Source organism: Macrobrachium rosenbergii, unplaced genomic scaffold, assembly GCF_040412425.1.
Source record: "Macrobrachium rosenbergii isolate ZJJX-2024 unplaced genomic scaffold, ASM4041242v1 13902, whole genome shotgun sequence".
Taxonomy (NCBI): Eukaryota; Metazoa; Arthropoda; class Malacostraca; order Decapoda; family Palaemonidae; genus Macrobrachium; species Macrobrachium rosenbergii.
In genome coordinates, this window is record NW_027100722.1 from 787,271 (window position 1) to 815,114 (window position 27,844).

General features: G+C 41.3%; 1 long non-coding RNA gene across 1 annotated transcript; it reads left to right on the top strand.

Moving 5' to 3' along the window:
• Positions 1-1,159: 1,159 nt before the first annotated feature.
• On the top strand, positions 1,160-18,071 carry LOC136837966 (uncharacterized). The gene is made up of 4 exons (XR_010852822.1): positions 1,160-1,259; positions 3,935-4,092; positions 17,181-17,336; positions 17,931-18,071. It is a non-coding gene; the product is annotated as an uncharacterized lncRNA (long non-coding RNA).
• The last annotated feature ends 9,773 nt before the right edge of the window (positions 18,072-27,844 follow it).

The window sequence follows — 27,844 nt, forward strand, 5'->3', positions numbered from 1 at the left end:
TGCTCTTCTTTTCACCCTTCCTGATGCTGCATTGTGGGTGAGGGGCACGTGACCAATACTGAAAGACTTCAAGGGGTATGTCAGATTGAAAAGGTTGAGAATCCCTGCCTAGATCATGAGGACATAAGGTCCATTACGGCTATTCCCATCCTGAGTTCAAGTTACCTCTTTATTACTGATTGAGAGACATGCCATTCTCTCTCTCTCTCTCTCTCTCTCTCTCTCTCTCTCTCTCTCTCTCTCTCAGCCAATAGGGATTGCGGCCTCATCCCTTGTAGAAATTCTTGCATGGGTACCAGGTGGGTTTGACCACCTCATACCTTGTGGAGAATTAAATGTGTAGGGACCTGCATCCTCATCCCTTGTGAGAAACACAAAGCGCTTTTAAGGATGTTCATATCGTGCAAGGGTTCTCCTCCGAGAGGTCAGAAGAATACTGGCTTGCAACTTCACCCCTTGTTAAAATGTGCATCCACGGGGCGAGAGGAATAAAGAAACCTCCTTATTCTTTTACAGGATTGGTGTTAGTGACGTCACTAAAGTTGTGTTTTTTTTAGTTATATATTAAAAACTACATAAGCCTTTTATATTTAATTAAGTTATTATACAGAGCAGTAATTATTATCGCCAGTTATATTGTTGAAGAATTGTTGAATGAGCTCAAGTCTATTTTTATAAGACTTTAGGAATCCGTGAGAATGATCACCAGATGTACGCAGTACGCATTGGCTTCGTTCTTAACTATTTTATAGCCAACACAAAACAGTTGCTAAAATAAACTTTCATTACCTTTATCAGGAAATTGAAATAAATGATAAATTTCCACCTTAAAAGATTATGCCATAAATTGGATACGTTGTATTACAACGTGAAATCAAAGTGACGTATGAAATGGCAAAAGAATCCTGGGACCTACGTCTAGCTTATGAACGTCGCCATTCTCGAAAGATCGTTTACAAACTCAGACTTCTTCTTCTTCTTCTTCATTCCCGAGACTTGTTCTTTTCAACCTTAACTGGAATCGGCGTAACATATAAGCATATTGAAATGATTAAAAAGAGGTTTATTTCTCAAACACGAAATTTTAATGAGACTTTCCCAAAAGAAATCTGGAAAATCGTATTTGTTTTGGCAACGAGATTTTTGTTATTGGAACGACTCGACCTTCAGTGTGTTTACCTTGTGAACCCCGTGACCGACGATGCCTTTTGAATTTTTATCATTTTTCTTCGTTAACGAAGAGGAACCGCAATGTGCCAGTAAGTAATAATAGGGGGCGTTCGTAATTTGATATTTGAATAGACACTTAACGAAACGGACGTCTACAAAGAGAGATATAAGACGAGGAAATGTGAAGGCTGTCCAGGGATGCTCAGCCTGGCCACATGGGAGGGCGGTTGGCCACCCTCCCCCACACGTTTTCCTGGAATAATGACAACAGACCTTTATTATTATATTACTAAGTGGATGAAAATGGCGGTGAAACATTGTGGAATTAAACTGTCTGATAACTCTTAGGCCTCCTTTCGGTGGGAGTGAAGTAGGCCTCCTGCTGTCCTTTGTAGCCTTCCCTGGGGTCAGGTGGTGGGTCCTCCTCCTCCTCCTCCTCCTCCTCCTCCTCCTCCCCTCCTCCTCCTCCTCCTCCTCCTGTCAATTGATGTAGCCTCCTCCTCCTCCTCCTCCTCCTCCTCCTGTCAATTGATGTGTAGCCTCCTCCTCCTCCTCCTCCTCCTCCTCCTCCTCCTCAAGCCTCTCCTCCTCCTCCTCCTCCTCCTCCTCCTCCTCCTCCTCCTCCCTCCTCCTCCTCCTCCCTAGCCTCCTCCTCCTCCTCCTCCTCCTCCTCCTCCTCCTCCTCCTCCCTAGCCTCCTCCTCCTCCTCCTCCCTCCTCCTCCTCCTCCTCTCCTCCTCCTCCTCCTCCTGTCAATTGATGCAGCCTCCTCCTCTCCTCCTCCTCCTCCTCCTCCTCCTCCTCCTCCTCCTCCTCCTCCTCCTCCTCCTCCTCCTCCTGTCAATTGATGTAGCCTCCTCCTCCTCCTCCTCCTCCTCCTCCTCCTCCTCCTCTCCTCCTCCTCCTCCTCCTCCTCCTCCTCCTCCTCCTCCCGTCAATTGATGTAGGCTCATTTGGGCTTATTTCGGTAATTTTCTACATATTAGCTCTGCACCGGTTTTTTACCTCTTCAACTGGTTTTTTCTACACTTTTAGGGGTTCTGGTACTGGCCCTAAGCATCTGTTTGCTGTCGGCCAAATGGAATGTCCCTTCGCCGTGGTTAGTACTGGCCCGGGGCGGTGGGTTGGGTACCCATACGTTAACAAGTTATTGCACTTGCCAGACAGAATATGAACCGTTCGAAACAGACGTATATATATACCCGTGCTCTGTCTTGTGAAGATCGCGCATGGAAACCCCTTGTTGGATGGACTTCAGGGGTTAATTACAGGTTAATTACACTTGAGCGCTAGAAATTAAAGGTAAATTCATAATTAGCAACCAAAAAACTGTAGTAAAAGTTAAGTTAGAAGGCAGTCACCACCGCGGAGCTACTATGTAGTTCTGGCCTCATTTCTTCGTATTTGGTGTTATTTCATGGCTTTGGTTTGTAATAAATGGCCTGAAATTTGCTCATTTTGTCTTTTGTTTGATCGAAAGGGTTAGGAGCCTCTGCACCTATCCTAATATGTTAACCTTAACATTACAGTGGCCTGAAGACCTTCAAACAAAACCGTATCCTAATTTTATTTACATTTGCCACAGTTTACCAATTATCGTCTTTCAGTACTTAATCTAACTTATTTCCTACTTAACACTAAAGTTTACCAAAACAATCTTCCTATATTTAACTTAGCCTAACTTAATACTATCAGTAGTCCAACTATTATCAACAGATAACCCAACTCTGGCGTATATCCCCTTCAAGTTCCTAATCTTTCTCAGCACTTCATCTCAGAATAATCCAAGATAATCACGAAAGTCAACACACAATTTGAGGATCACTATGGAGTTTATTTTAGCAATGACATGCAAGCTGAGGGCAGAAATTACTTTGGAATTTCTTCATGCAGTCTTTTTCTACACCAAAGGCCTTCTCTCCCTCCAAATGAGAATCTGAGATCTCATTCACAACAAAGTCGGCCTACAGATATTGAAGCACTTTCTCTAACCCTGATCCCATTTAGGACAGTCACTGTCTTCAGTAACTGACATATAATAACTCCCACTGTGGGGAACTTGAAAATGGCTCGGACACACCAACTGTTCGACTCCTTTGGTAGTTGCCCAGTGTCGATTTCCCATTCCATGTAAAGCCGCTTCCGGTTCAGGTGAAGGGAAGCCGCCACTAGGAATGATGGAAGTATATAATAGACCTGATTAATTGAGGAGTCTGCTTCATATGTAGCCTACAACGGCTAGGTAAATCTTTGGAATGTCACTGTCCGTTCTTTCTGTGGCGAAATCAGTCTTTCTGGCGGCTTTTTATGTGATTTGGGGGAATTGGACGTTTATTTCCATTGGAAGTGTTTAATCAACCCCTTACCCCCAGATTATACCTAAGACTAACCACAGGAAAGTAAAAAAAGAAGAAAAATGTAACCTAACGTGATTTGGGACATGAACTCCTTCCTTAGCAGGAGGGTGGTCCTTATACAATGGAAATTTGGTGTCCAGCTCATGAAATATTTATGCAGACCTATAATCAGAAAGACACATTCCAAAGGCTTTAGAATGGGAAAAGTTGTGAAAGACTAAGTTGCCTCGTATGTTAGGTCAGGTATGGGCCAGGTAGGTTAAACGAAACAGTGGCATTTTATATGTTTGAGGTGAAACATTTAAACACCTGTAATATTTACTACTGTAATTTAACTGATACTAACAACTGTTAGATTAGCCTCTATCATACATTCAGTTAAATATTGGCATATTACTCCTTTTTCAGGTGGTTGGTGCATTGCCCTTGACGAGACAGAGACAGGTGTTGATCTTGGGCGTTACTGCCACCTGCCACACAACAGGTGAGAGAGGAGCTTTGGTGTGTGCAGCGTTATCTCTTCTTGTGGTTCTCAGGACTGTTGGAATAGAGGAACATCAATCCTGGTAAGATACAATGCAGTTTCAAAGTTGATTTTGAACTATAGTAGTTTTGTTTATGCACCTGTGAATGAGGCAGTACAGATAGATTGTGGTAAGTAACCACAGATAGTTGACAGACTTGTTGCATTTAGATGAATGTGTTTTGATGAGTAAAACACCAGAAGATTTTGCTTGCTTAATAGAATGCATTTCATGTTAAGAGGGCTGGGGTGATTAGATATTGTGCCGAACCTGCTAAGGGATGACTTGGTTCGTCCAAGACTCCCAATGTGCACGTGCATAATGTCGTACGGGAGCATTCAGCCATTGGCTGAACATATGAAAGTCTTGAGAATGTGCAGTTGCATGTGCTTTACTAATGAGCAAAAATTGGTTGCAAAACCTTCAGACATCATAAAAAGCAAAGCAATAAATATACATATATCTTAGGATACCACAAGGATACAACAGTCATGAAATTAATAGGTACCTGTTAGTGTAAGCTGACATCACTTTTAGGGCCACAAAATATCTTGCAGTAATCATTTGTCATGGGTAGACTCATCTGTGGTATCATTCATGGCCAGTGGGTCTTTCCAGTACCTTGGTTAATAGTTTGATACCAATTGTTGACCAGGTAGCCACTTTTCTCAAGCATTTAACAATATTTGTTTCAGCAAATTTATTGGGATTACACCATTTTCTCTCTCCCTTGAAGTCATGGGAGTGATCATATATTGAATATGCAGGTGATGAGTACTGTAAAGGCGTCAAGTGCCTCTTCATTTCTGCATTAATCTCGTCATGTATATTACCTGTTATTATTTCATATTTTTATATATCTCTTCATATGTATTATTGTCCGGCCTTTCCGCTGATGTATGTAACCACCTTTGTACGTTATTGTAACACGAATTATTCTCATTTATATGTCATCTAACAAACACAGATTCTTGCCCAAATGCGTGACATGGGATCCACAGGTCAGTGACCACCTTTCCATCCGCATTCCTCGATGTATACCTGCTTCCGAAAAATAAATCGGTCATACCCAGACCTGTCGCCTTGAATCTCACAACTGGTGACCTGAGGAGTGACAGGTAAACATGCAGTGTTGGCCCAGCCATTAACAGGCTAGAAGTACGGCTGCATTTACCTTCTGAGAGCCTTTAGCGGACTCAAAACGGCGACACAGTCTAGGCCTCTGAAAGCTCCTTCCTCAGAGGAAACCCACGCCATTAACAGACTAATAATGGCGTCCCTGCAAGGGCACGTTTTGGCATTTTGAACGGTTTTGGCCCTTGCCATTCACGACTCACGTCGACCACTCAAATTCTAACACCATTAGCAGACTAAATATGGCGTGTACTCGCGTTTTGGTGTGTGACAGTAAAGATGGCAGAGTCTGAATTACAATGCAAATCCGGAAACATGGAAATCGTCTGCGTTCCCCTTTCGCCCACAAAGCCAGATGCAGTGAAGCTCCCCCCGTTTTCGCGCCAGAACACAGTATCTTGGTTTCTGAGCGCTGATGCTCACTTCCACATGGCGCGCATCACAGATGAGAAGACCAAGGCAGACGTTACCATGACGACACTACCTGAAGAGGTCTTCAACAAAATCTCCCCATGGCTTGACTCACAGCCAGACAAGGTCCCGTACTCGGCCTTGCGAGACAAGCTGACACAAACATATTCCATGCCCGTCCCCAAAAGAGCACAGTGTGCACTAGGTAAAGCCTCTTCCGGTTCAGGTGGGGGAAGCCAATTACTCCACCCTATCACACTCAAGCAAACTGCAAAGAGAAAAGAAAAAACAACATGAAAACATACATCAGACACTCATAACAAAAACACAAAATAAACATAATAAAAAACATCACAAAAACAAAACAATCAGTTCACACAAACCATCTTTCATCATACAAACCCAAACTTAGCCTGCCACACTCCCCCTTACTCAAATAAAGGAAATCTTGTTTCCTTCAAAATGCCTTTCTTACCACCCATTTATACTCACGAACTGGACCTTGACTTTGGGTCCATGGCCTCTTATGCACCACCTCTCCTTCACTCAATCCACTCTAACCACACTAGACTCACCTGGCCTTCGTTTTGGACTACTTACACCAAGCTCATTCAAACTCTGGAGACTTACTTTGGTCCCAACCTCCCTCACACCTGACATGGCTGCTATCATCTCTTCCATACTCTCATTTTTTCTTCCACACTCCGCCTCAAGCTGTCCAAAACTCCTCTACTTACACTCTCCAGCACTGCTAACTCTCTCTCACTCGCACTCACTCTTTCAGCACTCACTCAAAGAAAACTCACACACACTATACATACCGTCTTCCCCACGACTTGGCGTTGTTTCCAATTCATCCAACTCTTGCGTATCCTCGTCCAAATTCCTTGTACTCACTCAGTTCCCTCCTTCCACATCCCACTCAAATCCTTCAAAATCAATCACACCCTCATTCTCACCATCCACCAAACAACACCGCAAGGGTGTTCTCACTTCTCGTGCCTACTGGCTTCTCAGACCCCTCAAAATCAAACAACCCATCTCGGGTACTCTCTGCAAACAACTCAGGTACTGTACCCGTACTCTTTCTACACCTCCTTTTAGGCTTTCTCTTAGGTTCCACCAACACTAGCTGTTCATCTCCCCAATTTATATCTTCCTCTATTTCTTCACTTTCCTCTCCCCTTTCCTCCCTTAATAACTTCCTAATGGGATGCCCTGTTATGTATTTAGGTGGTTCTCTCCATGTTCTCAGCTGATTATAATAATAATAATAATAATAATAATAATAATAATAATAATAATAATAATAATAATAACATGCTTTATTTCGGCCCAGGGCCATATACATGGAATATACAAATACAATACACACAGTCTAGATACATAAGGTAACATGATAAAAACAATAATCGGCAGTATCCATCCACACAGTTGCTGAAGAAGTAGAAAAAACAGAATTCATAATAATGGTAATGACAGTAATTATATGGAGAATAATAGAAAAACATTGAAAATGATAACAATAAAAAATACAGATTGCAGACGATTAACTTCCATCTGGGGACCTTAGGTGGTTATAGAAGTCAGGTCCAGAAGGCTAAATATGAATATTAAAAATTGCAAAACTCTACAGTGATATTAATCACAGTAATAATAAGAAGTAAAAATGAAAAAAATAACAAGAAATGTAGAAATATAATAATAATAATAATAATAATAATAATAATAATAATAATAATAATAATAATAATAATAATAATAATAATAATAATAATACAGGCAGTTCCCGGTTGTCTGCGGGGTTCCGTTCCGAGCGGCACGACGAAAACTGAAAATAAAGTCTGCGGGCTCCGAAAAAATCGTACGGCGCCTCCGACCGGTTATCGGCATCATAATGAAAACTATATTTTATATACCTTGTATAGGATTTACTTTAGTAGTACTTTATAGTACAATATACTGTACAGTACTGTAAAATGATGAAAGACTAACCTTACAAGCTTTTGGGTGTCCTCTACAAGACGTACATACCTGCATTCCATGTTGTCACTGTATAGTACTGTACGTACAGGGTATTACTTACTGTTGCTGATGAATGTGAAGTATACGTATTATTCTGTAATGAGAATGTTAAAAGTAGAACTAAAGTTAAGTATACCTTAGTTTAACCAGACCACTGAGCAGATTAACAGCTCTCCTAGAGACGGCTGGCCCGAAGTATTAGACTTATTTTACGTGGCTAAGAACCAGTTGGTTACCTAGCAACGGGACCTACGGCTTATTGTGGAATCTGAACCACATTATAACGAGAAATGAATTTCCGTCACCAGAAGTAAATTCCTCTAACACTTCATCAGCCAGCTGGAGACTTGAACTCAGGCCTATCAAGTGCTAGTCCACAGCTCTACCGACTCGCCCAACGAAGAACTTATGTGAAGTACTATATACAGTACATAGTAGTCTGTAATGAGAATGTTAAAATTAGAACTGCATAGTGCAGTATACAGTATGTAATATATACAGTATTAATTAAAGTACAGTACTGTAGAGTACACCACAGTACAGTACTTCTGTACAGTATTTCCATACTTGTTTTCAAACTGTCGTGCTTCATAACCCCTGTATAGTACAGTACACACTGTACTTGCAGTGAAATGTTGGTCCTCAATCAGTACCAGCCCTTGCTCAAAGTAGGCCAAAGCTTGTAACAAGGCTGTAACACTTAATGCCCTGGCCTTTGGGGCTGGTGCCTCTTCCTCCTCCTCCTCCTCGATCATCTGCTTCTCTGGCTCAGTGAGGTCCTCTGCTGACAACTCTTCTCCATGGGATGCCAGCAGCTTGTTCACATCCTCAGCTTCCACCTCCAAATTAAGCTTCTTGTTATACTGAACAATGCTATTTATCACAACATCAAGACTCTCTCCCTCCTCAAAGCCCGTAAAATCCATCACAAAATTTGGACACGGCTTCTTCCAGCCCCCATTCAGATTGGATTTCTTGACCTCATTCCAAGAAGACTCAATGTTTTTTACAGCATCTAAAATGCTGTAGCCCTTCCAGACTCGCTTGACATCTAACTTGTCACTGCTGTTTCCGGTGACCCTGCGGACTTGGCGAAATGTCCTCCTGGTGTAGTAAGCCTTGAAGTTAGCAATGACTCCCTGGTCCATCGGCTGTAGAAGCGATGTAGTGTTTGGTGGAAGGTAGACTACCTTCACTTCAGGATAAATCTCACCCAGATTAGTAGGGTGACCAGGGGCATTGTCCAACACCAGCAGAACCTTAAATTCTAGACCCTTCTCCTCCAAATACTTCTTAACTGCTGGCATAAAGTGATCATTAAACCATTCCTCAAAGGTAGCAACAGTGACCCGTGCTTTCTTGTTAGCCTTCCAAATGACAGGGAGCTGGGGCTGGAAAATTCCCTTAAGTGCCCTTGGATTTTCAGCCAGATACACTAACAAGGGCTTCAGCTTGAAGTCACCACTGGCATTGCTCCCAAGAAGCAAAGTCAGTCTCTCCTTACTGACTTTATGGCCTGGTGTTGTCTTTCCTCCTTGGATATGTATGTACGGCTAGGGGTACATTTCCAAAATAAGCCTGTCTCGTCCACATTGAAAACTTGGTCAGCAGTACAGCCTCCATCCCTGATGATTTCAGTGAGACTAACTAGGAAAACCTTGTGCTGCTTCCTCGTTTGCACTAGCAGCCTCACCCTGCAACTTAGGTTGTGCAAACTTGCACGAACCTTAAAACGATTAAACCAGCCTCTGCTGGCTATGAATGGTTCACTTCCACTACCCTCCCCTTTCTTCTGCACTACTGCCTCATACAACTGCCTAGCCTTCTCTTGAATAATACCAAGGCTTACTGGAACATTACGTTGGTTTTGGTCTTCGAGCCAGACCATCAATAACTTCTCCATCTCCACGAGATTGGGGTTATGTTGCTTGCCTAATCTAGTAGCAGCACCATGAGTAACAGCCATCATCGAAGCACCACTTTCATGTGTTGTACAATGCGTTCCTTATCCTTGACTATAGACTGAACAGTAGTTCTGCTAAGTGCAAGGGCATGGCCGATTTCGGTGTTCATCTCACTTGAAAGAAAAGCATTAGCTTATGCGAGGCCGGGCATTTGTTACAAAATTAGGCTTACATGTTGTCCCCCCAAATCTGCTCCAGTACATACAGTGCTGTGCTGTAGTAGTACACTGTACATTCAAAAGACCGTAACGTAAATATACAGTAATCTTTAATAGGGTAAAATATTGTCCATGGCATCGATTGCTAAATTTGCACCTTTTCAGTCAATATTTAATTGGTCAGACAACAAGGAAATGAAACTTTAAGAAACCTTTCAAAAGATTGAAGTTTCATTAAAACAGTGAGTTACCGTAACTGCCAACTGAAATGAAATACTGTGTAATGTACTGTGCTGTATAGTAAGCATGCGAAGTCTTTGTACAGTACTGTACGTACTGTGAATGCATATTTTTGGATGTGTGTCATGCATACTGTACAATATTTTCATTCGATATTTATTTGGTCAAACCACAAGTAAATGAAACTTTAAGAAACCTTGGAAAAGATTGAATTTTTATTAACAAAATGTGTTATAATTAACTGCCAAATTAATAATATATAACCATGTGAAGTCTTTGTAACTGCCATACGTATTCATAAAACCAGTGCAGCTGAACAATCTCTATTTTTCTTGATCACGCAAATGGACATATGTATTGTCTTTGTATCATATTTATGTACAAAAACAAAAGTACAGCACAGTACACTGTAATGCATTTTTCATGTAAATTTTACACACAAAAGCATGAAAACTTATAAATTATGGTATGGCAAAATAGCAGTTCTTCGTTGGACGAGTCGGTTGAGTTCTCGGCTAGCACTCTGTTGGGCCCGAGTTCGAGTCTCCGGCCGGCCAATGAAGAATTATTTCTGGTGATAGAAATTCATTTCTCGCTATAATGTGGTTCGGATTCCTCAATAAGCTGTAGGTACCGTTGCTAGGTAACCAATTGGTTCTTAGCCACGTAAAATAAGTCTAATCCTTCGGGCCAGCCCTGTCTAGGAGAGCTGTTAATCAGCTCAGTGGTCTGGTTAAACTAAGGTATACTTATGGCAAAATAGCGCCCAGGACTCGCCGATTGCTACCCAAACTTGCACATTTTCATTTGGTATTTACCTGGTCAAACCACAGGAATATGAAATTCTGAGAAAGCTTGCAAAGGATTGAAGTGTTATTAAAAAAATGTGTTATAATTAACTGCCAAATTAATAATATAGAACCATGTGAAGTCCTTGTAAATACATTTTTTGGTAGGAGGTCAGGCGCCCTGGGCGGAAATGCTACCGCGTCACGGCCAGATATTTGACCCTAATACATAATAACTCTTATAAAAATGTGGAATTTAATTTCCCTAATCCTTTACTATGGTCTGCACAGTAGTTCTGCAAGTTTTTCATGGCATATGCAATGAACTTACAAGTAAACCTCAGTCTGATGGCAGTGGGTACTCAGGTCCAAACAGCCTAGAAAAAAGAAAAAAAGTCCCACCCTTTTCAAACCCTTAACGGTGTGGTATTTCAGGTCCATCGTGATGGGTTTCCTTTTCTTGTCGGCAATTCCATCAGATGTAGGGTTCTGGCATTTGGGACTCATGGTGAAATCACTAAAGTTGTTATGGCAGCAATAGAGTAGGTAGCCTATCTCAGTGAAAGGAACGCACAGATTGATGAAAATATGCTTTCTGAGGCTGTGGGTTGTTTGGTATTCATCCGCCATGCGCGTGCGCAGTTGACCCAAGCAGTGGGCAGGTCGTTCTCTGGTCAAGTGTAGTTACAGTACTCTCAGAAATGAGTTCCTGTCTACTGCGAGGGGGTATCTTATGCCGCCGATAACCGGTTATCGGCTAAGTTAATTGGTTATCGCCGTCGATAACCGGTTGCGACAACCGGACATCGAGCCATTAAAAAACTTGTATTTTTTATGAATATTTTTGAAAACCGCCGTAAAACTGGATCGCCACTAACCAAGTCCGCTGACAACTGGGGACTGCCTGTATAATATAATAATAATAATGACAGATTCTGGAGATGACACTTCAGAATTGCAAAAATAGAGAATAAGTCATTTAAGGAACAGATGCCTCATTATTCCATCTTTCCCACAATTTAGATCTTCTTGCCTCACTGCTTAGGATGCTTTGTATGAGCGAATTGCTGCTGTTTCTCAGTCGGATGATCAGACTGGACATTGTTCGCCTCACAGTGTTTTTCAAATTATCCAGGCGGTTCTCTGTGAACATCTGCGTGGCTGAGTGATAGCGAGGAGTGTTTGTGAGGCGTCTCAGAATGTCATTGTGTACAACAGTGATACGTCTCTTGGTTTCTTGGGTATAGTTCGTCCAAAGGGAACACCCATATATATACTCTAGCAGTACGAGCGGAAGAGCAGCAGTTTCATTTCTCGGTGACAGAAGGCAAACCTCCTTGCAGTCATGTTGCCAGTCGCACATAGTTTACGATGCCGCTGTTCTTTGTCTACCGTATTTTTTAGGTCGTCTGTGATAATGTGCCCCAAATACGGAAATTCATGCCCGAATTCCAGACGATGATTTCCAAGGAAAATTAGTGGTTCTGCAATATGCTCAAGCGATCTCGGGAGCAGCAACATACACTGGGTCTTGGTTTCATTGTATGGGATATCAGATTCCTGTGCATATTGGCGGCAGGTGTCGATGAGTCGCCGGAGACCTTGCACTGATGGGGAAATCAGAACCATATCGTCGGTGCAACAGAGGATGTTTATTGTTGTTTCGTTGATAGTGCATCTGATTGGGAGTGAGGTAGTTCAGTTTGACATTCAGGGCATCTGTGTACATGTTAAACAGGTATGGAGAGAGATTGCCCCTTTGCCGGAGTCCATTTCAGGAGCCGAAGGTGTACGACAGTACATTACCCCATTTGACACAGAATTGTATTACCCTTACATTTCCTTCTTCATTCCTATCTTCTAGCACATATCTCAATCCATTAGACCAAACTGTTTTCATTACATTTGGACCTTTATGCTTCTTACACATCTTACTTGCTGTCAGTCTTCCCTTCTCAACAACTTCCTACAACACCCTATCACCCACTCCGAAACTGTCAAACCTCTCATTTGCCTGCCTCCACATATCCCGGTCGCCTTCATTCAAATCCAACCTCGCTCTCACACACCTCTTGTAATTCATTACATACTCACTCGGAGGTATGCCATTGCTTTTATGTACTGACCCATTATACATCGCTACCACTCTTCCTAACAACAACCACTCTTCCTAACAACAAATCCCATTCATTCTCTCTATCAGCCAACATTCATAACGTCTCACTCAGAGTCCTGGTTTGTTTCGCCAACCCATTCGCGCTCGGCATGTATGGAGTTGTTACTACGTGCTCGATGCCCCGTTTTTCAACATTTGCTCAAATGGTCCACCAACAAACTCTGGCCCATTATCACCCAACATTCTTGACAGCTTTCTCACGCACGGAGGCAACAAGACCATGCTGACCACTCTTGCAACATTCTCACTAGTTTTATTCTTCACAGCTGCACAACTTACAAACTTACTCTTATGATCCACCATAACAATCACTCCTACGTTTCCTCTCGCAATTACTGGCAAAGCCACATAGTCAGTCGCCACTAACTCAAACAGTTCTTTCATACTCAACTTCAAAACAGATGGGCTAGCATACACTCTGTGATACTTTCCCTTCTGACGTTCTTCGCATGTGACTGCCACATCTGTACAAATCTTCCTCAAATACGGGGGAAACATCCGCTCTTTCATACACTTGATCAACTTAAACTTCCCCGTATGTCCATATTTATCATGGACTAAAATGCACATCCCTACTGCTCCAGTCATCAAGAACACTGGAACATACATCATCTCTCCCATCTTCTCTGAAAAAATACACCACTCCTTCACACAACACAAATCTCTTAGCAAACCGCATCCATTTACTCAACAACAAAGGCCATCTTCTTGTAGGTACTCCCTCTCTAATACATCTCAACTCACTCACCAGGAGGCACTTCTGCTGCATCTCCTCAACGTCCTCCGCTGTCATCAATTCATTCTCTCTCTTGTCCAACTCCAGTACATCCTTCCCCTCACTCAAACTCCTGTCAATCATTCCCACAAACCTGGTCATATTCACCGCCTCACTTTGAATCTTCCCTATTACAACCTCGTCTTTCACCAGAACTCCTGTCCCAACATCCACTACCAATCCATTCTTCCTCAAGAAATCTATCCCAAACAGGAAACAACATGACATCTGCTCATCTCCCAGTACTACAAAACAAGCTTCCACCTCAAACTCTCCCAACCTTACCTTCAACTTCATAACTTTGTGTTCACCATCTTTATTCTTTTTGAATATTGGTCATGCCTACTTTACCAGATGGAGAAAATTTTCGTGACATTGAAATAAGTCGCCTGGTTGAGCAGTGAAAAGAACACTGTGGCCTGTAATCAGTGTAAGAACACTGAGGCCTGTAATCAGTAGAGGAAAAGTACATTGTGTAAAGGAAAAGTAGTGAAGTGAGGTTATGAGAGTTCGAACTTTGAGAAAAGTTGAAGGTTGATTACTGTATATGGACCTTCTACCAAGTAAGGGCTCTCCTCCTCCTCCTCCTCCTCCTCCTCCTCCTCCTCCTCCTCCTCCTCCTCCTCCGTCAACGTTGCCCATTGTTGCCACCACCATCACCAACACCAACAACGTTGAAGGAGGGGAGGAGGAGGAGGAGAAGGTTAATGTTGGGCGACCGTGGTCCAGAAACAGCGTTATTTTTGTGTCACTTCTCTATTGGAGGTGTTTGTATTGAATGTGATTTGCATTGGGTGTTATGGTAGTGCTTTTCAAGATGGCTTCTTCAGGTCAATGTGAGTGGTCGTCGGATCCGTCAAGTGATCTGTGGTGTGTAGTGATGTACCATATCACAGACTACTTGGCGAGTTTCGAAGATTACTTGGTCTCTGCCGTTTCACACAGACACACACACAGAGAGAGAGAGAGAGAGAGAGAGAGACTTGAGTTTTGAGATTTCCTTCGTGTGTGAACGCCCAATGAGCAGATATGGTTTTATGAAATTTTATGAAAATGCATATTTTTGTAAAAGCTTTGAAGTATACTGGTCCTTATATCATTCGCATGGAAGTGTAATTAAGTTTCAATTGTTTATAAATGTTGGCCTGAATACCCCCTACTTTTTGTTGTGGATGGCCCCCCTGGTAGAAAGTCCAGCAACCAACAGCTAATTTGGTGTGGCGGCGTCGCTTATCAGAGTGGATGTGATGTGTGGGTTGCATTCAATCATATCACGTCCGGCTTTGATGAGAGACGACGCAACTCCTCTCTTCGAGAAGCATGGGTTCTACGTCCACGATCAGCCCCAGTTGCCTTCTACGTTTAGCCTACTCGTGATTTTGCGCAGGTGCGTTGATTGATGAGCTTGGTTTCTGACCCTTTTAGTGGCATAGTGCAAAATTTTTTTTCTCCATATCCTTTGTATGTTATACTGTCTTCATTGGTTTCTGTTGGAGGATTATTATTGGGTTCTTTTGTCAGTCAGGTATTATTCCCATGTAAATCAAGAAGAAAGCTTCAGATGTCCAGGTTTATTATCACTATATGGTGAATCTTACCCTTCGATTGTAGTAAGTTTTGTTCTGATAATTAAGTTGTCTGAGTTTTCATTTAATTCATTTATAAATAAGGTATGAAACATAATAAAGAACTTTATATATTGACATCATAGCATCTGCTTTTAAGCGAGGGAGGTCGGTAAGTGATCTGGACGACCTTGGAAGTGAGTTTTTTGGGTGTGTCTCCTGACGACCTGCTGAACATAGGGAACAGGAGAAGGCGAAGTTAAAGAAGACAGAAAATAAAAGGAGGGTTCTTGCGGCGGTCATCAAAGTGGGTGCGATGCGGGGATGTTGGACATCGTATGGCACTCAACCTTTGGTGATCTCCCGCCCTCCACCACCACCACCACTGCAACCCATTTCATTCCTTTTACTGTACCTCCGTTCACATTCTCTTTTCCATCGTACTTTACACCCTCTCCCAACAATTGATTCATATTTCTTCTTCATCTGCTTTGAGGTTTTCCTCCTGTTATTCTTTGAAAACCTTCTTGCTCTCAGTTTCCCCTCCAGCGCTGAATGACCTCATAGGTCCCATCGCGTTGCCTTCGGCCTAAATTTATATTCCATTCCATTCCATATTTTATAATTAACCTGAACTTTCTTCCCCTTTTGAGTTCCTCTTGAAGGTTCGGAAGACGTCACAGGCGGCGCTGTTGGTGTTGTCAGAAGAACTAGTCAGTGGGACGGACGTACATGACCCCTCTCTCTCTCTCTCTCTCTGACGTCTAGTTAAGTATATGTAGTGTTGTTATATTTTTAAGATAAGCAGCGTGTTTTTTGAAATGATGTCTTAAGCAAATTTTGTATATTTTAATTTTTTGTACTGTATGATTTCTAGGCAGTTAATTTTTCATGTACTATATTATTTTTTGTTTATGTAATGTTTCTTGTGATATATGATTTTATTAGTAGTTGTCAAACATAAATGCTTTACTGCTGCCTTTAGCATTTATCCGCACCGTTATTTTGAAGTTTGAATGAAGGAATGAATAGTGTCTTATTATACTGGTATTTTGAATGCACTTCTCCACTTGGGAGATGTCATACAGAAAACGTCTTTGTCTTAATGTACCTGTATTTTGTCTTATTTGAGTAACAGTAATGGGTTCATTTTTCTATATTTACACTGACGACATGATACCTATTGAAGAGGCCTTTTTTATTTTGTGATCGTATTAGATATTGAATATTCATGTTGTTTTGGCGATACTGTGTAAACTTACTTTAGCAGTGTTTCAGGCCTCATTGTTTAAACTTCATTTTTTGTAGCCTTAAAGTGACTGAGAAGGTTTTGTATACCTTGTGGTACTGTCTTCGCTTGAATCATGTGGAGAGGTTCTTCACATTCCAAGTGAAATTTCCAGTAGGTGGAGGAGGACGATGATAGGCATTGTCGGGAGGAAAGACTTGCGGGGTGAGATGTAAGATATGGACATCATCACACCACCTTGTCTTTCATGCCGCCAATGCTGCTTTCCCAGACTCCAACTCCAGCCCAGCGTCGGATCTTCCTACAGCGGAAGGCATAGGCATTGTTGGGAATAAGGGCTTGAGTAGTGAGATGTAAGATATAGACAACATCTCGCTACTTTGTCTTTAATTCTGCCAATGCTGCTTTCCCCAACTCCGACTCCAGCCCACCAGATACAACTAATGTGTGTTTTAGAGAGGACCTTCTGGAGAGTGTCATTAGCATGCTAGGGTATTTCTCATCATTCAGAAAAAATACACTGTTATCACTTATGGTCTGCCAAGTTAAAGGATGTCCCCCACATTAGGCAAGGTATAACATAGCTGACCACAGTACGAGTGCATTATGCTAACTTTCAACGCTCTTTCCTTCTATTTTGTGCAGGTTTCAAAATTCATGTGCTTATGCGAGGACGAGTGTGGGGAGTTCGTAAAGCTTGCGCAGAAGTCCTCATGGGCGTCTCTCTTGTGCATGTTCGCTAGAGACCAGAAAAAACAAATGGTCTCCAGTTTTCGTCTCTTTGCTCACAGACCAGAGCAGGTAAGGAGAAAGTATTGCAGGTCTTTCCCTGCTGTGCTACCATCGATGGATGCCTGTAGGATCTGCTGAATATTAATTGAGTAGTTTTGTATATCAAGTGAACACAAATTCCCTCGAAGTTTTGTATCTCAAGTGAACAAATTAAAATCTTGTCGCAATTTTAACAGGAAAATAACGTGCAAATCTATTTGTCTTATGGTTTAAATTACTGCTTTCATTGTGTTGCTAGCCAAGATTAGATTTCATAGTTAAAACTGAAACTGTTTGTGTTCATTCCCTGCAACTTTTGCACATTTCCTGATAGTTCTGTAGTGGCTGGGTTATGATTGCTGTTACTTAGTGAACATAATGATATTTATGTCTCTCTTGCAGACACAAGGTTGTGACTATAAGGTGCCTCAAGCACACCACTAAAGCATATTTATTAGTCGACTCGCTAAAGACTGGTTATATAAATAAGAGATCTGGTTTCTCTAGCTTGTGTGGTAATAAGTTTTCATAGTGGTTTTCAGTAATAATTATTGTTCAGCTCAGATGAGGAAATGGAAGGTCGCGCTGGACTGTGAATGAGAACATTTTCTTTTTTCTTTCCAGGTGGGTGCGTGTAGCAGCATTTCAGAACCTTGGTCCTTTCGTCAATACTGTTGCAGATGCGTCCATCACAGGATTGCACTACATTGAAGACGGCGTATTGGTCATTGGTACACCTCAATTCCCTAGCTCCTGCCTTCAAAAGTGAGTACAAGTGTTCTGTGTGGCTTCATGAAGGGACTGGGTCAATGAAAGCATGTGCGTGCACGTGTGTTATGTGGGATAAGTAACAAAGCCAATCTTAGTAAACTGTCATCGCAAATCCTACCCTAGTTATTGTAATCCTTATTTATCCTCTTGAGTATTTCTGTTGACTCCTAAAATACGTGTTGAGTAATGCCAAAGGTGAGAGTGAGAATGGATGTGTTGACTGGAGCGTAGCTATATGAGTGAATTACTTGTGGATGTCTATAAATATATCATAAGTTGCTTTGAATGTGTGAGAGGGGAATTTTATGTTGCAATTTCACAAATAGATAGTTGTGTGTGTTTGTGCTTTTGTGCACCTATGTAATTGTACAGAATCTTGGACAATGTGCACCAGTACGTATTCGTCTTCGTCCCCACAGTTAACCTAAGGTAAGGGGTCGGTTGTCTTGATTCGTCTTGTTAACACACACACACACACACACACACACATATATATATATATATATATATATATATATATATATATATATATATATATATATTTTTGCCTATTCACGTAAGGTTTAGGAAGAAGTTGGGAAGTTTAGAAATTCATATGCATCATTTGGATACACTATTTGATTTTTGAAGTTCTCACTTCAGCTGCAACAAGTGGCAGACATTGACTAACGTTGCAGTGAAGGGAATTTTTACCTTGTTTAGAAATAAGATTCAGCATTTTCCTCGTTGTGATTTTTGACAGTAAGGCTCAGTTTGATTTATCCAGGGATATCTTGTCTTGAAATTTAGGGAGTGTTCCTTCCCTTCAGGATCATATCTTCAGAGTCAGCAAGGTAAGAGTTTGCAGGTGTGAGGTATAAGTTTTGTTTAGATTAGTATCCCTATTGGCTTCCCAGATTTTCCTGACAATGGGCTGTTTTGCCTTTTCCGTATGGTTTGAGGAAGAAGCTGGGAACTGAGACTTGGATATATCGCCCTTTTCGATCCACGCTACATTTGTCCAGGATTTGGTGCAGGCTCCTCCTCCTCCTCCTCCTCCTCCGTTAAGTGATCTGTGGTGTGTAGTGATCCTCCTCCTCCTCCTCCTCCTAGTTCCTCCTCCTGCTCCTGCTCCTCCTCCTCCTCCTCCTCCTCCTCCTCCTCCTCCTATTTCCTCCTCCTCTTTTTCCTCCTCCTCCTCCTAGTGGTCTCTAAAGTTTCACACCAGAGAGAGAGAATTAAAATGTTCAACTTCTTGACTTTGGTTTTGATATTTCCTTCCTGCACTGTGAAAATGCAGTTTTTGCAAAAGATAAATTCATATTTTTGAAGTATACTGGTCCTTATATCATTGCATGGAAGTGTAATTAAGTTTCAATTGTTTATAAAAAACTTGAATACCTCTATTTTTGTTGTGGATGGCCAGGGATATGTTAGAAAGTCCAGCAACCAACAGCTAATTTGGTGTGGCGGTTTCATTATATCTGATGGTGGATGTGATGTGTGGGTTGTTTTCAATCATATAAGTTTTGTTTCAAGATGAGTATCCCACGTCCCCCTTCCCAGATTTTCCACAATCAGTCCCAGTTATTACTTGCCCTGTACGTGACAAAAGATTGATTGATGAGCTTGGTTTCTGACTCTTTTAGTGGTATAGTGCAACATTTTTTCTTATATCCTTTGTATGTTATACTGTCTTCATTGGTTTCTGTTGGAGGATTACATTTGTTCTTTTGTCAGTCAGGTATTATTACCATGTAAATAAATAAGAAAGCTTCAGATGTCCAGGTTTATTATCACTGGTCGAATCTTATTCGTTGTAGTGAGTTTTGTTCTGATAATTAAGTTGCCTGAGTTTTCATTTAATTCATTTATAAATAAGGTATGAAACATAATAAAGAACTTTATATATTGACATCATAGCATCTGCTTTTAAGCGAGGGAATGTAAGTGATCTTTGAAGTGAGTTTTTTGGGTGTGTCTGCAATGACGACCTGCTGAACATAGGGAACAGGAGAATAAGTTAATTAAGACAGAAAATAAAGGAAATATTTGGTCATCAAAGTGGGTGCGCCGGGGATGTTGGATTTTTGATGGCATCAACCTTTGGTGAAAATCCGCCACCACCCCACCACCACCACCACCACCTCCGCCACTGAAAAACCCATTTCATTCCTTTTACTGTACCTCTGTTCTGTTCTTAAAATTTTCCCAACAATCGTTATTTCTTCTTTTGTATAAACTCTCAAGTATTGAAAACCCTCTTATCGTCTTTTCCCTTCCAGTGCTGAATGACCTGTAGGTTTATAAATATTTGCCTAAAATATTCCATTCCATGGGTTTTTTATAATTAACCTGAACTTTCTTTCCCTTTTGAGTTCCTCTTGAAGGTTCGGAAGACGTCAACAGAGGCGCTTTTGTTGGTGTTGTAGAATTGAACTAGTCAGTTGGTTTGTACATGACCCCTCTCTCTCTCTCTGATGTCTAGTTAAGTATATGTAGTGTTGTTATATTTTTAAGATAAGCAGCGTGTTTTTGAAATGATGTCTTAAGCAAATTTTGTATATTTTAATTTTTGTACTTTATGATTTCTAGGCAGTTATTTTTCATGTACTATATTATTTTTTGTTTATGTAATGTTTCTTGTGATATATGATTTTATTGTAGTTGTAAACATAAATGCTTTACTGCTGCCTTTAGCATTTATCCAACCGTTATTTTGAAGTTTGAATGAAGGAATGAATAGTGTCTTATTATACTGGTATTTTGAATGCACTTCTCCACTTGGGAGATGTCATACAGAAAACGTCTTTGTCTTAATGTACCTCTATTTTGTCCTGTTTGAGTAACAGTAATGGGTTCATTTTTCTATATTTACACTGATGACATGATACCTATTGAAGAGGCCTTTTTTATTTTGTGATCGTATTGATATTGAATATTCATGTTGTTGTTTAATTCGATACTGTATAAACTTACTTTAGCAGTGTTTCAGGCCTCATTGTTTTAAACTTCATTTTTGTAGCCTTAAAGTGACTGAGAAGGTTTTGTTACCTTGTGGTACTGTCTTCCTTGAATCATGTGGAGAGGTTCTTCACATTCCTGTGAAATTTCCAGTAGGTGGAGGAGGACGATGATAGGCATTGTCGGGAGGAAAGACTCATCAAAGTGGGTGAGATGTAAGATATGGACATCATCACACCACCTTGTCTTTCATGCCGCCAATGCTGCTTTCCCAGACTCCAACTCCAGCCCAGCGTCGGAGGACAGGATTTTAGCATGCATAGGCATTGTTGGGAATAAGGGCTTGAGTAGTGAGATGTAAGATATAGACAACATCTCGCTACTTTGTCTTTAATTCTGCCAATGCTGCTTTCCCCAACTCCGACTCCAGCCCACCAGATACAACTAATGTGTGTTTTAGAGAGGACCTTATAGTTGGAGAGTGTCATTAGCATGTTAGGGTATTTCTCATCATTCAGAAAAAAATACACTGTTATGGCTTATGGTCTGCCAAGTTAAAGGATGTCCCCCACATTAGGCAAGGTATAACATAGCTGACCACAGTACGAGTGCATTATGTTAACTTTCAACGCTCTTTCCTTCTATTTTGTGCAGGTTTCAAAATTCATGTGCTTATGCGAGGACGAGTGTGGGGAGTTTGTAAAGCTTTGCGCAGAAGTCCTCATGGCCGTCTCTCTTGTGCATGTTCCCTAGAGACCGGAAAAAACAAATGGTCTCCAGTTTTCGTCTCTTTGCTCACAGACCAGAGCAGGTAAGGAGAAAGTATTGCAGGTCTTTCCCTGCTGTGCTACCATCGACGGATGCCTGTAGGATCTGCTGAATATTAATTGAGTAGTTTTGTATATCAGTCGAACACAATAAATTCTCCTCAAAGTTTTGTATATCAAGTGAACAAATTAAAATCTTGTCGCAATTTTAACAGGAAAATACCGTGCAAATCTATTTGTCTTATGGTTTAAATTACTGCTTTCATTGTGTTGCTAGCCAAGATTAGATTTCATAGTTAAAACTGAAACTGTTTGTGTTCATTCCCTGCAACTTTTGCACATTTCCTGATAGTTCTGTAGTGGCTGGGTTATCCTTGCTGTTACTTAGTGAACATAATGATATTTATGTCTCTCTTGCAGACACAAGGTTGTGACTATAAGGTGCCTCAAGCACACCACTAAAGCATATTTATTAGTCGACTCGCTAAAGACTGGTTATATAAATAAGAGATCTGGTTTCTCTAGCTTGTGTGGTAATAAGTTTTCATAGTGGTTTTCAGTAATAATTATTGTTCAGTTCAGATGAGGAAATGGAAGCTCGCGCTGGACTGTGAATGAGAACGTTTTCTTTTTTCTTTCCAGGTGGGTGCGTGTAGCGGCATTTCAGAACCTTGGTCCTTTCGTCAATACTGTTGCAGATGCGTCCATCACAGGATTGCACTACATTGAAGACGGCGTATTGGTCATTGGTACACCTCAATTCCCTATCTCCTGCCTTCAAAAGAGAGTACAGGTGTTTTGTGTGGCTTCATGAAGGGACTGGGTCAATGAAAGCATGTGCGTGCACATGTGTTATGTGGGATAAGTAACAAAGCCAATCTTAGTAAACTGTCATCGCAAATCCTACCCTAGTTAGGGTAATCCTTATTTATCCTCTCGAGTATCTCTGTTGACTCCTAAAATACGTGTTGAGTAATGCCAAAGGTGAGAGTGAGAATGGATGTGTTGACTGGAGCGTAGCTATATGAGTGAATTACTTGTGGATGTCTATAAATATATCATAAGTTGCTTTGAATGTGTGAGAGGGGAATTATATGTTGCAATTTCACAAATAGATAGTTGTGTGTGTTTGTGCTTTTGTGCACCTATGTAATTGTACAGAATCTTGGACAATGTGCACCAGTACGTATTCGTCTTCGTCCCCACAGTTAACCTAAGGTAAGGGGTCGGTTGTCTTGATTCGTCTTGTTAACACACACACACACACACACACACACACACACACATATATACATATATATATATATACACATATATACACACAGTATATACACTATATGGCAAATTCACACACAAGCTGCAACACGCAGACATTGACTAACTTGCAGTGAAGGGAATGTTACCTTGTTTAGAAATAAGATGCGGCATTTTGAAATGATTTTTGGTAAGGCTCAGTTTGATTTACGTCTTGAAATTTAGGGCGGTGTTCCTTCCCTTCAGGATCATATCTTCAGAGTAAGCAAGGTAAGAGTTTGCAGGTGTGAGGCAGGGTAATGGCACTATTGGCTTGGCCTGAGTGGGCTGTTTTGCCTTTTCTGTAAGGTTTGAGGAAGAAGCTGGGAAGAGAGACTTGGATATATCTCATTTTCGTTCCACGCTACTTGATTTATGCTCCTCCTCCTCCTCCTCCTCCTCCTCCTCCTCCTCCTCCTCCTCCTCCTCCTCCTCCTCCTCCTCCTCTCTCCTCTCCTCCTCCTCCCTCCCTCCTCCTCCTCCTTGTGTCAGATTTTGACACAAACCCCTACCTCCTCCTCCTCCTCCAGGGATATCTTAAAACATTCAGGGTGAATCTTAAAACATTGGTGCATTTATGTGGCCACATTATAGTGCTGATCTGTGGTATTCAGGTTTTCATTCTAGTATAAGTTTTGTTTCCAAGATTAGTATCCCAGTGAAAGCCCCTTCCCAGATTTTCCTGACAATGCATCATTGACTTGCCCCGTATGTACATACATGTGCGTGGCACTGTACAGGAGTTGGTTTAAGGTGTCCGCCCTACCTCGATCCTTGCAATACATTTGTCCAGGAGGGCGTGTCTGGTGCAGGCTAATGCTGTGGGTTGTGGTCGTCGGATCCGTTAAGTGATCTGTGGTGTGTAGTGATGTACCATATCACAGACTACTTGGCGAGTTTCGAAGATTACTTGGTCTCTGCCGTTTCACAGAGAGAGAGAGAGAGAGAGAGAGAGAGAGAGAGAGAGAGAGAGAGAGAGAGAGAGAGAGAGAGAGAGTGGAGGATGGGAAAGAAAAGGGCTGCCTCGTGGCCACTTGACTTTGGTTTTGATATTTCCTTCGTGTGTGTATGAAGCGGCCCTACTTTTTTCCCCGCCCATCAGCCAAGTGAGCAGATAGTGGTACCGAAAGATTACCCCTAAAATTTTATGAAAATGCATATTTTTGTATAAACTTTGAAGTATACTGGTCCTTATATCATTCGCATGGAAGTGTAATTAAGTTTCAATTGTTTATAAATGTTGGCCCGAATACCCCCTACTTTTTGTTGTGGATGGCCCCCCTGTTAGAAAGTCCAGCAACCAACAGCTAATTTGGTGTGGCGGCGTCGCTTATCAGAGTGGATGTGATGTGTGGGTTGCATTCAATCATATCACGTCCGGCTTTGATGAGAGACGACGCAACTCCTCTCTTCGAGAAGCACGGGTTCTACGTCCACGATCAGCCCCAGTTGCCTTCTACGTTTAGCCTACTCGTGATTTTGCGCAGGTGTGTTGATTGATGAGCTTGGTTTCTGACCCTTTTAGTGGTATAGTGCAACATTTTTTTTCTCCATATCCTTTGTATGTATATACTGTCTTCATTTTCTGTTGGAGGATTATTATTGGGTTCTTTTGTCAGTCAGGTATTATTCCCATGTAAATAAATAAGAAAGCTTCAGATGTCCAGGTTTATTATCACTATATGGTGAATCTTACCCTTCGATTGTAGTAAGTTTTGTTCTGATAATTAAGTTGTCTGAGTTTTCATTTAATTCATTTATAAATAAGGTATGAAACATAATAAAGAACTTTATATATTGACATCATAGCATCTGCTTTTAAGCGAGGGAGGTCGGTAAGTGATCTGGACGACCTTGGAAGTGAGTTTTTTCGGTGTGTCTCCTGACGACCTGCTGAACATAGGGAACAGGAGAAGGCGAAGTTAAAGAAGACAGAAAATAAAAGGAGGGTTCTTGCGGCGGTCATCAAAGTGGGTGCGATGCGGGGATGTTGGACATCGTATGGCACTCAACCTTTGGTGATCTCCCGCCCTCCTCCACCACCACCACCACCACCTCCGCCACTGCAACCCATTTCATTCCTTTTTAAAAATTTTTTGGATGTACCTCTGTTCACATTCTCTTTTCCATCGTACTTTACACCTCTCCCAACAATTGATTCATATTTCTTCTTCATCTGCTTTGAGGTTTTCCTCCTGTTATTCTTTGAAAACCCTCTTGCTCTCAGTTTCCCCTCCAGCGCTGAATGACCTCATAGGTCCCATCGCGTTGTCTTCGGCCTAAATTTATATTCCATTCCATTCCATATTTTATAATTAACCTGAACTTCCTTTTGAGTTCCTCTTGAAGGTTCGGAAGACGTCACAGGCAGCGCTGTTGGTGTTGTCAGAAGAACTAGTCAGTGGACGGATGTACATGACCCCTCCCTGATCTCTCTCTCTCTGACGTCTAGTTAAGTATATGTAGTGTTGTTATATTTTTAAGATAAGCAGCGTGTTTTTGAAATGATGTCTTAAGCAAATTTTGTATATTTTAATTTTTGTACTGTATGATTTCTAGGCAGTTAATTTTTCATGTACTATATTATTTTTTGTTTATGTAATGTTTCTTGTGATATATGATTTTATTAGTAGTTGTCAAACATAAATGCTTTACTGCTGCCTTTAGCATTTATCCGCACCGTTATTTTGAAGTTTGAATGAAGGACTGAATAGTGTCTTATTATACTGGTATTTTGAATGCACTTCTCCACTTGGGAGATGTCATACAGAAAACGTCTTTGTCTTAATGTACCTGTATTTTGTCCTATTTGAGTAACAGTAATGGGTTCATTTTTCTATATTTACACTGATGACATGATACCTATTGAAGAGGCCTTTTTTATTTTGTGATCGTATTAGATATTGAATATTCATGTTGTTTGGCGATGCTTGTAAACTGCTGTGATAAACTGATGTTTAAAGCAGTGTTTTTCAGGCCTCATTGTTTGAACTTCATTTTTTGTAGCCTTAAAGTGACTGAGAAGGTTTTGTATACCTTGTGGTACTGTGGAGACTTGAATCATGTGGAGAGGTTCTTCACATTCCAAGTGAAATTTCCAGTACGTGGAGGAGGACGATGATAGGCATTGTCGGGAGGAAGGACTTGAGGGGTGAGATGTAAGATACGAACATCATCTCGCCTCCTTGTCTTTCATGCCGCCAATGCTGCTTACCCCGGCTCCAACTCCAGCCCAGCAGATACAACTTGTGTGTGTCGGATCTGGAGAGTGTCGTTAGCATACAGCACTGTTATCGCTTATGGAAGGCAGTTAGGCATTGTTGGGGAATGAAGGCATTTGGGAGTGAGATAGTGAGATGTAAGATAAGACAACATCTCACTACCTTGTCTTTAATCCCGCCAATGCTGCTTTCCCCGACTCTGTCTCCAGCCCAGCGTTGGATCTTCTGTGTATAGTTGAGAGGACCTTTTGGAGAGCGTTGTTAGCATGCTAGGGTATTTCTCATCATTCAGAAAAAATACACTGTTATGGCTTATGGTCTGCCGAGTTAAAGGATGTCCCCCACATGAGGCAAGGTATAACATAGCTGACCACAGTACGAGTGCATTATGTTAACTTTCAACGCTCTTTCCTTTTATTTTTTCCAGGTTTCAAAATTCGTGTGCTGATGCGAGGACGGCGTGTGGGGAGTTCGTAAAGCTTGCGCAGAAGTCCTCATGGGCGTCTCTCTTGTGCATGTTCGCTAGAGACCAGAAAAAACAAATGGTCTCCAGTTTTCGTCTCTTTGCTCACAGACCAGAGCAGGTAAGGAGAAAGTATTGCAGGTCTTTCCCTGCTGTGCTACCATCGATGGATGCCTGTAGGATCTGCTGAATATTAATTGAGTAGTTTTGTATATCAGTCGAACACAATAAATTCTCCTCAAAGTTTTGTATATCAAGTGAACAAATTAAAATCTTGTCGCAATTTTAACAGGAAAATAACGTTGAAATCTATTTGTCTTATGGTTTAAATTACTGCTTTCATTGTGTTGCTAGCCAAGATTAGATTTCATAGTTAAAACTGAAACTGTTTGTGTTCATTCCCTGCAACTTTTGCACATTTCCTGATAGTTCTGTAGTGGCTGGGTTATCCTTGCTGTTACTTAGTGAACATAATGATATTTATGTCTCTCTTGCAGACACAAGGTTGTGACTATAAGGTGCCTCAAGCACACCACTAAAGCATATTTATTAGTCGACTCGCTAAAGACTGGTTATATAAATAAGAGATCTGGTTTCTCCAGCTTGTGTGGTAATAAGTTTTCATAGTGTTTTTCAGTAATGATTATTGTTCAGCTCAGATGAGGAAATGGAAGCTCGCGCTGAACTGTGAATGAGAACGTTTTCTTTTTTCTTTCCAGGTGGGTGCTTGTAGCAGCATTTCAGAACCTTGGTCCTTTCATCGGTACTGTTGCAGATGCGTCCACCACAGGATTGCACTACAATGAAGACGGCGTCTTGGTCATTGGTACACCTCAGATCCCTAGCTCCTGCCTTCAAAAGTGAGTACAAGTGTTCTGTATGGTTTCTTGAAGGGACTGGGTCAGTGAAAGCGTGTGCGTGCTCGTGTGTTAAGTGGGATAAATAATAAAGCCAGATCTTAGTAAACTGTCATCGCAAATCCTACCCTAGTTAGGGTAATCCTTATTTGGTCTATTGAGTATTTCTGTTGACTCCTAAAATACGTGTTGAGTAATGCCAAAGGTGAGAGTGAGAATGGAT